Here is a 15,993-nt window from a genome sequence, read left to right as displayed (position 1 = left end):
TTTTTCTGATAGCAGACAAATTGAAAGATTTTCAGATTTGTTTTGAATGAATCTACTGCACTTGCTAGGAGGAAAAAAGCTCTAGGAAGAAAGAAGAAAGATTCTCACATCATTCTAAGAGAGGGTGGGAGGAGGGCATGCCTTGATTGGCTCCCAGGCTGACATTCTGGATGAGCCAAAAAGTTCTGGAGCAGGCAAGGATGTGCTGGGCTGTGAATGAGCGTGGATGCGTGTGATGGTGTCTGCCAGGAAAACGATCTTAGGGAGTCAGGGACAGTGAGAAATCATTCAAGCTTATTGCCAGGGAGAGTGAAGGGAAAGGCTAGGATTCTAAAGAAGAATTGTGCGTCTTTTGTAGAATACAGACAGACAAGCAGAGCAGCTGATAGCCAGGCGGAGAGAAGAAAGGAGCAGTGGCTGGCTGTTCCTGGTATCAGAAGTGCAGGTACTGCAATGCAGACCTGAAAAGCAACTACCTGCAAGCAAATATTTTTATTTTTTTCCCCAATTTTCACAGATATCCTTTTTTATGTGAGCTTCAATTTAATATACACTGAACAAAATATAAATGCAACACTTTCGGTTTTGCTCCCATTTTGCATAAGCTAAACTTAAAAGATTTTCTACATACACGAAAGACCCATTACTCTCAAATATTGTTCACAAATCTGTCTAAATCTGTGTTAGTGAGCACTTCTCCTTTGCCGAGTTAATCCATCCCACCTCACAGGTGTGGCATATCAAGGTGCTGATTAGACAGCATGAATATTGCGCAGGTGTGCCTTAGACTGCCCACAATAAAAGGACACTCTGAAATGGGAGAAAACCAGCCAGTATCTGTTGTGGCCACCATTTGCCTCACGCAGTGCAACACTTCTCCGTCGCATAGAGTTGATCAGGTTGTTGATTGTGGCCTGTGGAATGTTGGTCCACTCCTGTTCAATAGCTGTGCGATGTTGCAGAACATTGACACGAATTGGAACACGCTGTCGTATACGCCGATCCAGAGCATCCCAAACATGCTCAATGGGTGACATGTCCGGTGAGTATGCTGGCCATGCAAGAACTGGGATGTTTTCAGCTTCCAGGAATAGTGTACAGATGGGGCCGTGCATTATCATGCTGTAACATGAGGTGATGGTCGTGGATGAATTGCACAACAATGGGCCTCAGGATCTCGTCACGGTATCTCTGTCCATTCAAAATGGCATCAATAAAATGCACCCGTGTTAGTTGTCCATAACATACGCCTGCCCATACCATAACCCCACCGCCACCATGAGCCACTCGATCCACAACGTTGACGTCAGCAAACCGCTCACCCACACGATGCCACACACGCTGTCTGCCATCTGCCCTGAAGAGTGACAACCGGGACTCATCTGTGAACAGAACGCCTCTCCAATGTGCCAGACGCCATCGAATGTGAGCATTTGCCCACTCAAGTCGGTTACAACAATGAACTGCAGTCAGGTCCAGACCCCGATGAGGACGACGACCATGCAGATGAGCTTCCCTGAGACAGTTTCTGACAGTTTGTGCAGAAATTCCTTTGTTATGCAAACCGATTGTTGCTGCAGTTGTCCGGGTGGCTGGTCTCAGACGATCATGGAGGTGAAAATGCTGAATGTTGAGGTCCTGGGCTGGTGTTGTTACACGTGGTCTGCGGCTGTGAGGCCGGTTTGATGTACTGCCAAATTCTCTGAAACGCCTTTGGAGACGGCTTATGGTAGAGAAATTAACCACTTCAGCCCCCCTAGTTTAAACCCCCTTAATGACCAGACCACTTTTTACAATTCTGCACTACACTACTTTCACGGTTTATTGCTCGGTCATACAACTTACCACCCAAATGAATTTTACCTCCTTTTCTTCTCACTAATAGAGCTTTCATTTGGTGGTATTTCATTGCTGCTGACATTTTTACTTTTTTTTGTTATTAATCGAAATTGACCGAAATTTTTGCAAAAAAATTACATTTTTCACTTTCTGTTGTAAAATTTTTCAAATAAAACTACATTTCTATATAAATTTTTCTCAAAATTTTCTTGTTCTACATGTCTTTAATAAAAAAAAATGCAAAAAGTGTATATTTATTGGTTTGGGTAAAAGTTATAGCGTTTACAAATTATGGTACAAAAATGTGAATTTCCGCATTTTGAAGCAGCTCTGAGCACCTGTCATGTTTCCTGAGGTTCTACAATGCCCAGACAGTAGAAACACCCCACAAATGACCCCATTTCGGGAAGTAGACACCCTAAGGTATTCGCTGATGGGCATAGTAAGTTCATGGAAGTTTTTATTTTTTGTCACAAGTTAGCGGAATTATTATTTTTTTTTTACATGAACTCACCATACCCCTCACGGAATACCTTGGGGTGTCTTCTTTCCAAAATGGGGTCACTTGTGGTGTATTTATACTGCCCTGGAATTTTAGGGGCCCTAAAGCGTGAGAAGAAGTCTGGAATCCAAATGTGTAAAAAATGCCTTGTGAAATCGTAAAGATACTCTGGAATTTGGGCCCCTTTGCGCACCTAGGCTGCAAAAAAGTGTCACACATGTGGTATCGCCGTACTCAGGAGAAGTAGGGCAATGTGGTTTGGGGTGTATTTTTACATATACCCATACTGTGTGAGATAAATATCTCTGTAAAAGACAACTTTTCCCATTTTTTTACACAAAGTTGTCATTTTACAGAGATATTTCTCTCACCCAGCATGGGTATATGTAAAAATACACTCCAAAACACATTGCCCTACTTCTCCTGAGTACGGCGATACCACATGTGTGACACTTTTTTGCAGCCTAGGTGCGCAAAGGGGCCCAAATTCCTTTTAGGAGGGCATTTTTAGACATTTGGATTCCAGACTTCTTCTCACGCTTTAGGGCCCCTAAAATGCCAGGGCAGTATAAATACCCCACAAGTGACCCCATTTTGGAAAGAAGACACCCCAAGGTACTCGTGAGGTGCATGGCGAGTTCCTAGAATATATATTTTTTTGGCACACGTTAGCGGAAAAGGATTTATTTTTTTTCTCTTACAAAGTCTCATATTCCACTAACTTGTGACCAAATTTTTTTTTACATAAACTCGCCATGCCCCTCACGAAATACCTTGGGGTGTCTTCTTTCTAAAATGGGGTCACTTGTGGGGTATTTATACTGCCCTGGCATTTTAGGGGCCCTAAAGCTTAAGAAGAAGTCTGGAATATAAACGCATTTGGATTCCGTGAGGGGTATGGTGAGTTCATGTGAGATTTTATTTTTTGTCACAAGTTAGTGGAATATGAGACTTTGTAAGAAAAAACTAAAAAAATAAAAATAAAAAAATCCACTAACTTGTGCCAAAAAAAAAAAAATCTTCTATGAACTCGCCATGCCCCTCAAAAGTGATTTTACTGTGTTTTTGCAGTGATCAGAAAAAAAAAATTCTGTCACTGCGGTGGGGCAGACTGAACGCAAGTGTGCGCACAAGATCAGGCCTGATCGGGCGAACACTGCGTTTTTTGTAGAGCCTATGGAACATGTCATAATCTTGTCCGCAATTGCGGAAAGCACATTGCCGGTGTCCGTGTTTTGCAGATCCGCGGTGTCCGTGTTTTGCGGATCCGCGGATCCACGGATTCGTGGATCCGCAAAACACATACGGATGTCTGAATGGAGCCTTACAGGGGGGTGATCAATGACAGGGGTGTGATCAGGGGTTAATAAGGGGTTAATAAGTGACAGGGGGGGTGTAGTGTAGTGCTTGGTGCTACTTATTACAGAGCTGCCTGTGTCCTCTGGTGGTCGATCCAAGCAAAAGGGACCACCAGAGGACCAGGTAGCAGGTATATCATACGCTGTTAACAAAACAGCGTCTGATATACCTTTCAAGGGTTAAAAAAATCGCATCTACAGACTGCCAGCGAATGATCACCGCTGGCAGGCTGTAGATCAACTGGTTTACCTTCCGATCCTGTGAACGCGCGCTCCTGTGTGCGCGCGTTCACAGAAAATCTCGCCTCTCGCGAGATGACGCGCCGATGCGTCCAGGAGGAATAACCCGGCCGCCTGCAGGACGCATCCCTGCGTTAGGCAGTCGGGAGGAGGTTAATAATCATTACACGGGCAACAGCTCTGGTAGACCTGCAGTCAGCATGCCAACTGCACACTCCCTCAAACATTGCAACATCTGTGGCATTGTGCTGTGTGATCCAAATGCACATTTCAGAGTGGACTTTTATTATGGGCAATCTAAGGCACACCTGTGCAATATTCAAGCTGTCTAATCAGCACCTTGATATGCCACACCTGTTAGGTGGGATGGATTATCTCGGCAAAGGAGAAGTGCTCACTAACATAGATTTAGACAGATTTGTGAACAATATTTGAGAGTAATGGGTCTATAGTGTATGTAGAAAATTGGGAGCAAAACCGAAAGTGTTGTGTTTATATTTTTGTTCAGTATATATATACAGGATGTGATTACTGCAGCAATACCCAAGGTGTGGCAGCAATCCACCTGTATGTATTAGGGTGAAATTAAGCATCAAGCCTCAATTGTCCATTTACATATATTCACTTTCCATATGGTAGTAATTTACTTTTCTTTTTTTTGGGGGGGGGTCAATTTATTTAAGCTGCACATGTACATACTGTAATTACTGCAGCAATACCTACGGTGTGGCAGCAATCTACCAGTGTCTATTAAGGTTAAATTTAGTATCAACACTCAATCGTCCGTTTACATATATTCAGATTCCACATGGTCAGAATTTATATTTTTTTGAGGGGGTTTAATTCAATTAAAGGGGGGGGGGTGGGTTCACATAATAATTTTCTATTCCGTTATAGCTTTCTGTTATGACATGCTTATAACGGAAAATAATGGAATTTATATATACCGGAAACCAAATGCAAACCTTTCTGTTATATTCTGTCCTCATATGGTTCAATAGATAATAAATAACAGAAACCAGCATTCCACATGGTTTTCGATATTTTGGATGGAAAAAAAAGTCCTGTCGACAAAATAAAGGAAACCAGATAGAATGCTGGTTTCCGTTATTAATTCACCATTGAAATATATGAGGATGGATTAAAACGGAAAGGTTTCTGTTTGATTTACGGTATATCAATTCCATTTTTTTCCGTTACAAGCATGACGAGCTAAATTTTGAAAATTTTGATATGGACAAATTTGAACAAGAAATTTTATTTCTTATGAATTAATTTGTCACAGCAGACAGCACCCTTCAGTAAAGCCTAAAACCAGTGTGTGCCCCTGCAGGAGCTGTATCCAAATGTGTACTCAGTGAAACAAAATAAAGAAATGGAGGCAGCGCCAATAAAGTAGTGGAGAAAAAAAAATTCTATTTAAAGGGGTTGTCCAGGTTCAGAGCTGAACATGGACATACCCATAATTTCACCCAATTCACCCAGGTAGACACCCCCCCCCCCCCGACATGATCATCGGAGCTGTTTTATTTACTATAACAAACTGCTGGGCAGAGGCTTCTGCCCAGCAAAGTGTTCAGAGATGTCACCGGCTCTGATGGGCGGCTTTAGCGCTGTCCTAGCCGTTTTACAGGCTAGGGCAGCGCTAAAGCTGCACATCAGTGAGGGTGACATCACTGAGCTCACTGCCGGAGGAGAAGGAGCCCGAAGGAGAGCCTGGTTTGTCACCGGAACTCCACAAAATGCCTTTGCCCTGCGTGATTCAGCGCAGGGCAAAGAAGAGCATCGGAGCATGATTTGCTCCGATGCTCTTGTCAGGGGGGCTGCAAGGGGGAAATTCTGTGCATTTCCTAGTTCAGCTCTGAACCCGGACAACCCCTTTAATCCCTTTTGTTAGCTGTATATTTACTGTGCATCAGTATTACAGGTCAATGTTAGCATCAGGTCTAATTTATCACCATGGACTTAACATATCAGTGCCCACAGATTCAAGTAGTGGCCCCATGACAGAGTGGGATGAGTGGCAGCAGAAGTGGCAGTAACAGGGACAATAGTGGCCCCATAACAGAGTAGGTAGAGGGGGCAGCAGCAGTCGCAGTAACAGGAACAATAATTGCCCCATGCCAGAGTGGGTAGAGGGGGCAGCAGCAGTGGCAGTAAGGCTTTGTTCTTATCCCTGTTTATTTTTCTGTTCTTCTGATCTAAGGGCCAGAAAACAAAAAAAAAACAATAAAAGACTGTATTTTGAGCATCCATAAAGCTTTTTTTAGATTGTTAGTATTTGATCAGTATCTGTAAGCCAAAACCAGGAGTGGTTTCAAAACAGAGATAAAATATTATATAAATATTTGCATCTCTTCTGTGATTTGGACCCACTCCTGTTTTTGGCTTTGAAATACTGATGCAAAACACTGACCGTGTGAAACAGGCCTTATGCTCAATTTGCATCCGCTTTGGCTATTTACATCTGAAATCAGTTTTTTCAACAAGGAAAAAAGTCCTGCATGCAGTATTTGTTCAGTATTTTGCATCAGTGTTTGATCAGTATGTGGAAGCCAAAAACAGGATTGGGTCCAAAACAGAGATAAAATGTAATGGAAATATTTGCATCTCATCTGTGTTTTGGACCCACTTTTGGCTTACAAATACTGATCAAATACTGATTAAATGCTGACCATATACTGACCGTGTGAAAGAGGCCTTATGGTTGCTTAAAAAGGACCTTTCACTACAATAAAAAATCTAAACTTAGTATACAGACATGGAGAGCGGCGCCCAGGGATCTCCCTGCACTTATCTTCATATGTTCGGCTCAACTGGGTGGAACCTGCCGGCGTCTCCTTCTCCCAGGCTGTAGTGCTGGCAAATCACAGCGCTCAGCTCATAGCCTGAGAGTTTTTTTCTTCTCTCAGGCTATGAGCTGAGCGCTGCGATTGGCCAGCGCTACAGCCTGGGAGAAGGAGACGCCGGCAGGCTCCACCCAGTTGAGCCGAACATATGAAGATACCGGAGCCTATACCGGGAGAACGAAGCGGCGCCCAGGGATAATAGTAAGTGCAGGGAGATCCCTGGGCGCCGCTCTCCATGTCTGTATGCTTAGTTTAGATTTTTTATTGTAGTGAAAGGTCCTCTTTAAAATACAAGATCCTTTTATTTCTGTTCTTCTGACAGATCAGGAGAATGGAGAAATAAACGGTGATGGCAACACAGACAAACAAGAAAAATATGGCCGCATAACAGAGTGGGAATAGGAGCCAACAGCATTAGCAGTAATAGGGACAAAAGTGGCCCCATAACAGAGTGGGGATAGGAACCAATAGCAATGGCAGTGGCATGGACAATAGTGGCCTCATAACAGGTTAATTTGCGTTGTCTTCATCGACACCATCCAGCTCCTCTTACTCCTCGAAGTGAAATGTTGGTGCCACATCTTCTGTCCCCTCGCCAAATCATATTTGTCAGCATCCCCCCCAGGATGTGAAGGAGTGGAATTACATTATTCATCCCATATTTCTGCTGACTGATACATAAAGTGGCCTGATCAAAGAGCCTGAGCAAACAGCACATGTCATGCATGAACTGCCACTGGCTAACGTGAAAGTTACACCAGGGGGTAGACCTGTCCATCAGCAGCATTAAGAAATACTGAAAGTGGCAGCAATTTAACAAGATGCATGTGGCAATATATTAGACCACCCTTAAATACTGAGGCACAGTAAGTCAATGTATTAACTAACAGATTAACTATGTATTTGGCAGCAGTTCCTTAAGACGCACATGGCAATATATTAGACCGACCTTTATTATTGAGGCACAATAAGTCTATGTATAAAGTTGAGGATTAACTGTGAATGTGGCAGCAGTTCAAGAAGATACACATAACAATATATTAGATTGTCCTTTAATACTAAGGCACAGTAATTCTATAAATACAAACAAGTAATTCTATAAATACAAGTTTGTATTTATAGAGATTCCTGGAGGTGTATAAACTCCAATTTAAATGTGCCTGCTTTGCATCCACAGGTCACATTAAGGTGCACCTGTGAGGCCTGGGCAATATATCAGCCAGTCTTGAGTGGGACTCGCAGACTCCTCCCTCCTCCCATTGCTAGCATGGTTACATGCTGGAGGTAACTGGTGAGTTGTTTGTGAGTCGGCCTCATGCTCCTGTAATTTGCCCACTGGCTCCTGGTATTGCCCATACGGCACAGGTAGGTGAGTGTTAGGTCCCCGAGCTACTTGAGAAACCTTGGCGTGGTGCTCAGGCTCAGACATGTCCTACACCGTAGGACATGTTGGCTAATCTCTCAATTTTAAAATCTGTTTGAGGGTTTAGTAAGACCGCAGAGTGCACCTGTCTTTGCTATTATTTTGTTATATCACAGTAATTCTATGTATAAACGAACTGATTAACTATGTATGTGGTAGCAGTTCAACAAGATGCAAGTGGCAATTGCACTTAACCTGCAGTGTCCCTGCTGTCTCTGTATGCTTTCCCTACAGTCTCCAAAAACTCACCCTATGATCTCCCTGCACTGGCCCTGTCAATTTAACTAAGATGCATATACAGTTGCAAGAAAAAGTATGCAAACCCTTTGGAATGATATGGATTTCTGCACAAATTGGTCATAAAATGTGATCTGATCTTCATCTAAGTCACAATAATAGACAATCACAGTCTGCTTAAACTAATAAATGTTACCATGTTTTTATTTAACACACCATGTAAACATTCACAGTGCAGGTGGAAAAAGTATGTGAACCCCTAGACTAATTACATCTCCAAAAGCTAATTGGAGTTAGGTGTCAGCCAACTGGAGTCCAATCAATGAGATGAGATTGCAGGTGTTGGTTACAGCTGCCCTTCCCTATAAAAATACACACCAGTTCTGGGTTTGCTTTTCAGAAGAAACATTGCCTGATGTGAATGATGCCTCGCACAAAAGAGCTCTCAGAAGACCTACGATTAAGAATTGTTGACTTGCATAAAGCTGGAAAGGGTTATAAAAGTATCTCCAAAAGCTTTGCTGTTCATCAGTCCATGGTAAGACAAATTGTCTATAAATGGAGAAAGTTCAGCACTGCTGCTACTCTTTATCACTGAAAAATATACCTCAAGGATAGTTGCAAAAGAAAATCACCATCACTGAAAGCAACTACCTAAAAAGCAACTTTTATTACAAATGCTTTAGTAACAAAACTAATCACAAAGGATATATACGAGTACAGCTGCTGGAGGAGCTAAAATAGCCTGGACAAGCAGCCAGTAAGTAGGGAATTTAATAAAATAGCACGTCCAAACACCTAGTGTCTGTCCCTAATTCACCCTAAAAAACTGTCCTCAGCCCAGAGATACACCTGGATGGTAGGCGCACTCTGTCCGCGTGCCTTGGCTAGCCTGTCCTTAGCAAGGCCCTAAATTCAATCTAATCAGCGATACGTGATTGGATGTCCTAAAAAATTTATACATAATACTTGATTCACAATTACATGATATGTAGTCCTGACGTGTTTCCCCTTATAAAATATAAGGATCGCTTTAGGAAGAGAGGCTACCCACAGAATGTTCTAAGGGGTGCTTCTCAGAATGCAGAATCATGTGTACGTAATTCCCTCCTAGCACCTATGGGGTCTAACACAAAAGGGGAGGAAATCATTAGAATTATCTCCACCGTTGATGCAAAAAATCAGGAGGTTAGGGCCATTATTGATAAATACTGGCCTATTCTCCTAATGGACTCAGGTGTGGCTAATATACTTCCTCCTAGAGTTGAGCGAACACCTGGATGTTCGGGTTCGAGAAGTTCGGCCGAACTTCCCGGAAATGTTCGGGTTCGGGATCCGAACCCGAACCGAACTTCGTCCTGAACCCGAACCCCATTGAAGTCAATGGGGACCCGAACTTTTGGGCACTAAAAAGGCTGTAAAACAGCCCAGGAAAGAGCTAGAGGGCTGCAAAAGGCAGCAACATGTAGGTAAATCCCCTGCAAACAAATGTGGATAGGGAAATGAATTAAAATAAAAATTAAAAAAATAAAAATGACCCAATATCAATTGGACAGAGGTCCCATAGCAGAGAATCTGGCTTCACGTCAGCAGAGAATCAGTCTCTTCATGCCATAGCAAAGAATCTGGCTTCATGTCAGCAGAGAATCAGTCTCTTCATGCCATAGCAGAGAATCTGGCTTCATGTCACCCACCACTGGAAGAGGCCACTGTCACATATTTAGGCCCCGGCACCCAGACAGAGGAGAGCTGTCCCGTAACAGAGAATCTGGCCTTATGTCAGCGCAGAATCTGTCTTCATGTCATAGCAGAGAATAAGGCTTCACGTCACCCACCACTGGAACAGGCCACTGTCACACATTTAGGCCCAGGCACCCAGGCAGAGGAGAGAGGTCCCGTAACAGAGAATCTGGCCTTATGTCAGCGCAGAATCTGTCTTCATGTCATAGCAGAGAATCAGGCTTCACGTCACCCACCACTGGAACAGGCCACTGTCACACATTTAGGCCCAGGCACCCAGGCAGAGGAGAGAGGTCCCGTAACAGAGAATCTGGCCTTATGTCAGCGCAGAATCTGTCTTCATGTCATAGCAGAGAATCAGGCTTCACGTCACCCACCACTGGAACAGGCCACTGTCACATATTTAGGCCCAGGCACCCAGGCAGAGGAGAGAGGTCCCGTAACAGAGAATCTGGCCTTATGTCAGCGCAGAATCTGTCTTCATGTCATAGCAGAGAATCAGGCTTCACGTCACCCACCACTGGAACAGGCCACTGTCACACATTTAGGCCCAGGCACCCAGGCAGAGGAGAGAGGTCCCGTAACAGAGAATCTGGCCTTATGTCAGCGCAGAATCTGTCTTCATGTCATAGCAGAGAATCAGGCTTCACGTCACCCACCACTGGAACAGGCCACTGTCACACATTTAGGCCCAGGCACCCAGGCAGAGGAGAGAGGTCCCGTAACAGAGAATCTGGCCTTATGTCAGCGCAGAATCTGTCTTCATGTCATAGCAGAGAATCAGGCTTCACGTCACCCACCACTGGAACAGGCCACTGTCACATATTTAGGCCCAGGCACCCAGGCAGAGGAGAGAGGACCCGTAACAGAGAATCTGGCCTTATGTCAGCGCAGAATCTGTCTTCATGTCATAGCAGAGAATCAGGCTTCACGTCACCCACCACTGGAACAGGCCACTGTCACATATTTAGGCCCAGTCACCCAGGCAGAGGAGAGAGGTCCCGTAACAGAGAATCTGGCCTTATGTCAGCGCAGAATCTGTCTTCATGTCATAGCAGAGAATCAGGCTTCATGTCACCCACCACTGGAACAGGCCACTGTCACATATTTAGGCCCAGGCACCCAGGCAGAGGAGAGAGGTCCCGTAACAGAGAATCTGGCCTTATGTCAGCGCAGAATCTGTCTTCATGTCATAGCAGAGAATCAGGCTTCACGTCACCCACCACTGGAACAGGCCACTGTCACATATTTAGGCCCAGGCACCCAGGCAGAGGAGAGAGGTCGCGTAACAGAGAATCTGGCTTCATGTCAGCACAGAATAAGTCTTCATGTCATAGCAGAGAATCAGGCTTCACGTCACCCACCACTGGAACAGGCCACTGTCACACATTTAGGCCCCGGCACCCAGACAGAGGAGAGGTTCATTCAACTTTGGGTTGCCCCGCAATATAATGGTAAAATGAAATTAAAAATAGTATTGAATGAGGAAGTGCCCTGGAGTAGAATAATATATTGTTAAGGGGAGGTAGTTAATATCTTATCTGCACAAGGGATGGACAGGTCCTGTGGGATCCATGCCTGGTTCATTTTTATGAACGTCAGCTTGTCCACATTGGCTGTAGACAGGCGGCTGCGTTTGTCTGTAATGACGCCCCCTGCCGTGCTGAATACACGTTCAGACAAAACGCTGGCCGCCGGGCAGGCCAGCACCTCCAAGGCATAAAAGGCTAGCTCTCGCCACGTGGACAATTTGGAGACCCAGAAGTTGAATGAGGCCGAACCATCAGTCAGTACGTGGAGGGGTGTGCACAGGTACTGTTCCACCATGTTAGTGAAATGTTGCCTCCTGCTAACACGTTCCGTATCAGGTGGTGGTGCAGTTAGCTGTGGCGTGTTGACAAAACTTTTCCACATCTCTGCCATGCTAACCCTGCCCTCAGAGGAGCTGGGCGTGACACAGCTGCGTTGGCGACCTCTTGCTCCTCCTCTGCCTTCGCCTTGGGCTTCCACTGGTTCCCCTGTGACATTTGGGAATGCTCTCAGTAGCGCGTCTACCAACGTGCACTTGTACTCGCGCATCTTCCTATCACGCTCCAGTGTAGGAAGTAAGGTGGGCACATTGTCTTTGTACCGTGGATCCAGCAGGGTGGCAACCCAGTAGTCCGCACACGTTAAAATGTGGGCAACTCTGCTGTCGTTGCGCAGGCACTGCAGCATGTAGTCGCTCATGTGTGCCAGGCTGCCCAGAGGTAAGGACAAGCTGTCCTCTGTGGGAGGCGTATCGTCATCGTCCTGAGTTTCCCCCCAGCCACGCACCAGTGATGGGCCCGAGCTGCTTTGGGTGCCACCCCGCTGTGAACACGCTTCATCCTCATCCTCCTCCACCTCCTCCTCATCCTCGTCCTCCTCGTCCTCCAGTAGTGGGCCCTGTCTGGCCACATTTGTACCTGGCCTCTGCTGTTGCAAAAAACCTCCCTCTGAGTCACTTCGAAGAGACTGGCCTGAAAGTGCTAAAAATGACCCCTCTTCCTCCTCTTCCTCCTGGGCCACCTCCTCTTCCATCATCGCCCTAAGTGTTTTCTCAAGGAGACATAGAAGTGGTATTGTAACGCTGATAACGGCGTCATCGCCACTGTCCATGTTGGTGGAGTACTCGAAACAACGCAACAGGGCACACAGGTCTCGCATGGAGGCCCAGTCATTGGTGGTGAAGTGTGTCTGATCCGCAGTGCGACTGACCCGTGCGTGCTGCAGCTGAAACTCCACTATGGCCTGCTGCTGCTCGCACAGTCTGTCCAGCATATGCAAGGTGGAGTTCCACCTGGTAGGTACGTCGCATATGAGGCGGTGAGCGGGAAGGCCGAAGTTACGCTGTAGCGCAGACAGGCGAGCAGCGGCAGGGTGTGAACGCCGGAAGCGCGAACAGACGGCCCGCACTTTATGCAGCAGCTCTGACATGTCGGGGTAGTTGCGAATGAACTTCTGCACCACCAAATTCAGCACATGCGCCAGGCAAGGGATGTGCGTCAAAGCGGCTAGTCCCAGAGCTGCAACGAGATTTCGCCCATTATCGCACACCACCAGGCCGGGCTTGAGGCTCACCGGCAGTAACCTCTCGTCGGTCTGTTGTTCTATACCCCGCCACAACTCCTGTGCGGTGTGGGGCCTGTCCCCCAAACATATGAGTTTCAGAATGGCCTGCTGACGTTTACCCCGGGCTGTGCTGAAGTTGGTGGTGAAGGTGTGTGGCTGACTGGATGAGCAGGTGGAAGAAGAGGAGGAGGAAGCTGAGTAGGAGGAGGAGGAGACAGGAGGCAAAGAATGTTGCCCTGCGATCCTTGGCGGCGGAAGGACGTGCGCCAAACAGCTCTCCGCCTGGGGCCCAGCCGCCACTACATTTACCCAGTGTGCAGTTAGGGAGATATAGCGTCCCTGGCCGTGCTTACTGGTCCACATATCTGTGGTTAGGTGGACCTTGCCACAGATGGCGTTGCGCAGTGCACACTTGATTTTATCGGACACTTGTTTGTGCAGGGAAGGCACGGCTCTCTTGGAGAAGTAGTGGCGGCTGGGAACAACATACTGTGGGACAGCAAGTGACATGAGCTGTTTGAAGCTGTGTGTGTCCACCAGCCTAAATGACAGCATTTCATAGGCCAGTAGTTTAGAAATGCTGGCATTCAGGGCCAGGGATCGAGGGTGGCTAGGTGGGAATTTACGCTTTCTCTCAAATGTTTGTGAGATGGAGAGCTGAACGCTGCCGTGTGACATGGTTGAGATGCTTGGTGACGTAGGTGGTGGTGTTGGTGGTACATCCCATGTTTGCTGGGCGGCAGGTGCCAACGTTCCTCCAGAGGCAGAGGAAGAGGCCGAGGCGGCGGCAGCAGCAGCAGAAGAGGCCGAGGCGGCAGCAGCAGAAGAGGTAGCAGGGGGAGCCTGAGTGACTTCCTTGTTTTTAAGGTGTTTACTCCACTGCAGTTCATGCTTTGCATGCAGGTGCCTGGTCATGCAGGTTGTGCTAAGGTACAGAACGTTAATGCCTCGCTTCAGGCTCTGATGGCACAGCGTGCAAACCACTCGGGTCTTGTCGTCAGCACATTGTTTGAAGAAGTGCCATGCCAGGGAACTCCTTGAAGCTGCCTTTGGGGTGCTCGGTCCCAGATGGCGGCGGTCAGTAGCAGGCGGAGTCTCTTGGCGGCGGGTGTTCTGATTTTGCCCACTGCTCCCTCTTTTGCTACGCTGTTGGCTCGGTCTCACCACTGCCTCTTCCTCCGAACTCTGAAAGTCAGTGGCACGACCTTCATTCCATGTGGGGTCTAGGACCTCATCGTCCCCTGCATCGTCTTCCACCCAGTCTTGATCCCTGACCTCCTGTTCAGTCTGCACACTGCAGAAAGACGCAGCAGTTGGCACCTGTGTTTCGTCATCATCAGAGACGTGCTGAGGTGGTATTCCCATGTCCTCATCATCAGGAAAAATAAGTGGTTGTGCGCTAGTGCATTCTATCTCTTCCACCCCTGGGGAAGGGCTAGGTGGATGCCCTTGGGAAACCCTGCCAGCAGAGTCTTCAAACAGCATAAGAGACTGCTGCATAACTTGAGGCTCAGACAGTTTCCCTGATATGCATGGGGGTGATGTGACAGACCGATGGGCTTGGTTTTCATGCGCCATCTGTGCGCTTTCTGCAGAAGACTGGGTGGGAGATAATGTGAACGTGCTGGATCCACTGTCGGCCACCCAATTGACTAATGCCTGTACCTGCTCAGGCCTTACCATCCTTAGAACGGCATTGGGCCCCACAAAATATCGCTGTAAATTCTGCTGGCTACTGGGACCTGAGGTAGTTGGTTCACTAGGACGTGTGGCTGTGGCAGAACGGCCACGTCCTCTCCCAGCACCAGAGGGTCCACTAACACCACCACGACCATGTCCACGTCCGCGTCCCTTATTAGATGTTTTCCTCATTGTTCCCGTTCACCACAATTTTGAGAATGGCAAATTTGGGAATAGTTTTTCAACCCAGAACAAAAAGTCTGCTTTTACGGTCACTACAAATAACTTGACCAGCTAAAACAGTACAGATTTGGTTGAATAGAAATGTCAGGCCTGTTTTTTTTTTGCGCTATGTGACAGGTATAGGTTTAATCACAGAATCAGACTTCTATCTGCACGGTAGCGTGTGTCTTAGGTTTTTCTGAATGACACTATCAGCACCTTCAATGTAAGATATCCTTTTTGGGATAGATTTCAAATAGGCCTCAAATACCAGAAACTAGTTATTTTGAGAATGGCAAATTTGGGAATAGTTTTTCAACCCAGAACAAAAAGTCTGCTTTTACGGTCACTACAAATAACTTGACCAGCTAAAACAGTGCAGATTTGGTTGAATAGAAATGTCAGGTCTATTTTTTAGGCACTGGGTAACAGGCTCAACTTGCCCCTGATGTAGTATATGGCCAAAAAATAACCACACTGTTGATGGTTAAATGCACTTGGGTGACACAGGCTCAGCCTGCACCAGATGTAGTATATGGCCAAAAAATAACCAGACTGTTGATGGTTAAATGCACTTCGGTAACACAGGCTCAGCCTGCAGCTGATGTAGTATATGGCCAAAAAATAACCAGACTGTTGATGGTTAAATGCACTTCGGTGACACAGGCTCAGCCTGCAGCTGATGTAGGATATAGCACAAAATAACCACACTATCGATGGTTAAATACACTTGGTGATAGCTTGTGCTGGCGCACCACAAGTCACAAAATGGCCGCCGATCACCCCAGAAAAAAAGTGATCTAAAAACGC

General features: G+C 46.3%; 1 protein-coding gene across 9 annotated transcripts in view; it reads right to left on the bottom strand.

The window, feature by feature from the left end:
- LOC121006028 (M1-specific T cell receptor beta chain-like) overlaps positions 1-15,993 on the bottom strand; it is a 961,123-nt gene that overhangs the window by 845,971 nt on the left and 99,159 nt on the right. The window lies entirely within an intron of this gene.

The sequence above is a fragment of the Bufo bufo genome, chromosome 6 (assembly GCF_905171765.1).
Source record: "Bufo bufo chromosome 6, aBufBuf1.1, whole genome shotgun sequence".
NCBI classification, from domain to species: Eukaryota; Metazoa; Chordata; class Amphibia; order Anura; family Bufonidae; genus Bufo; species Bufo bufo.
Note: the sequence above shows the minus strand (reverse complement) of the source record. Positions and strands in the feature narration are given on the sequence as shown.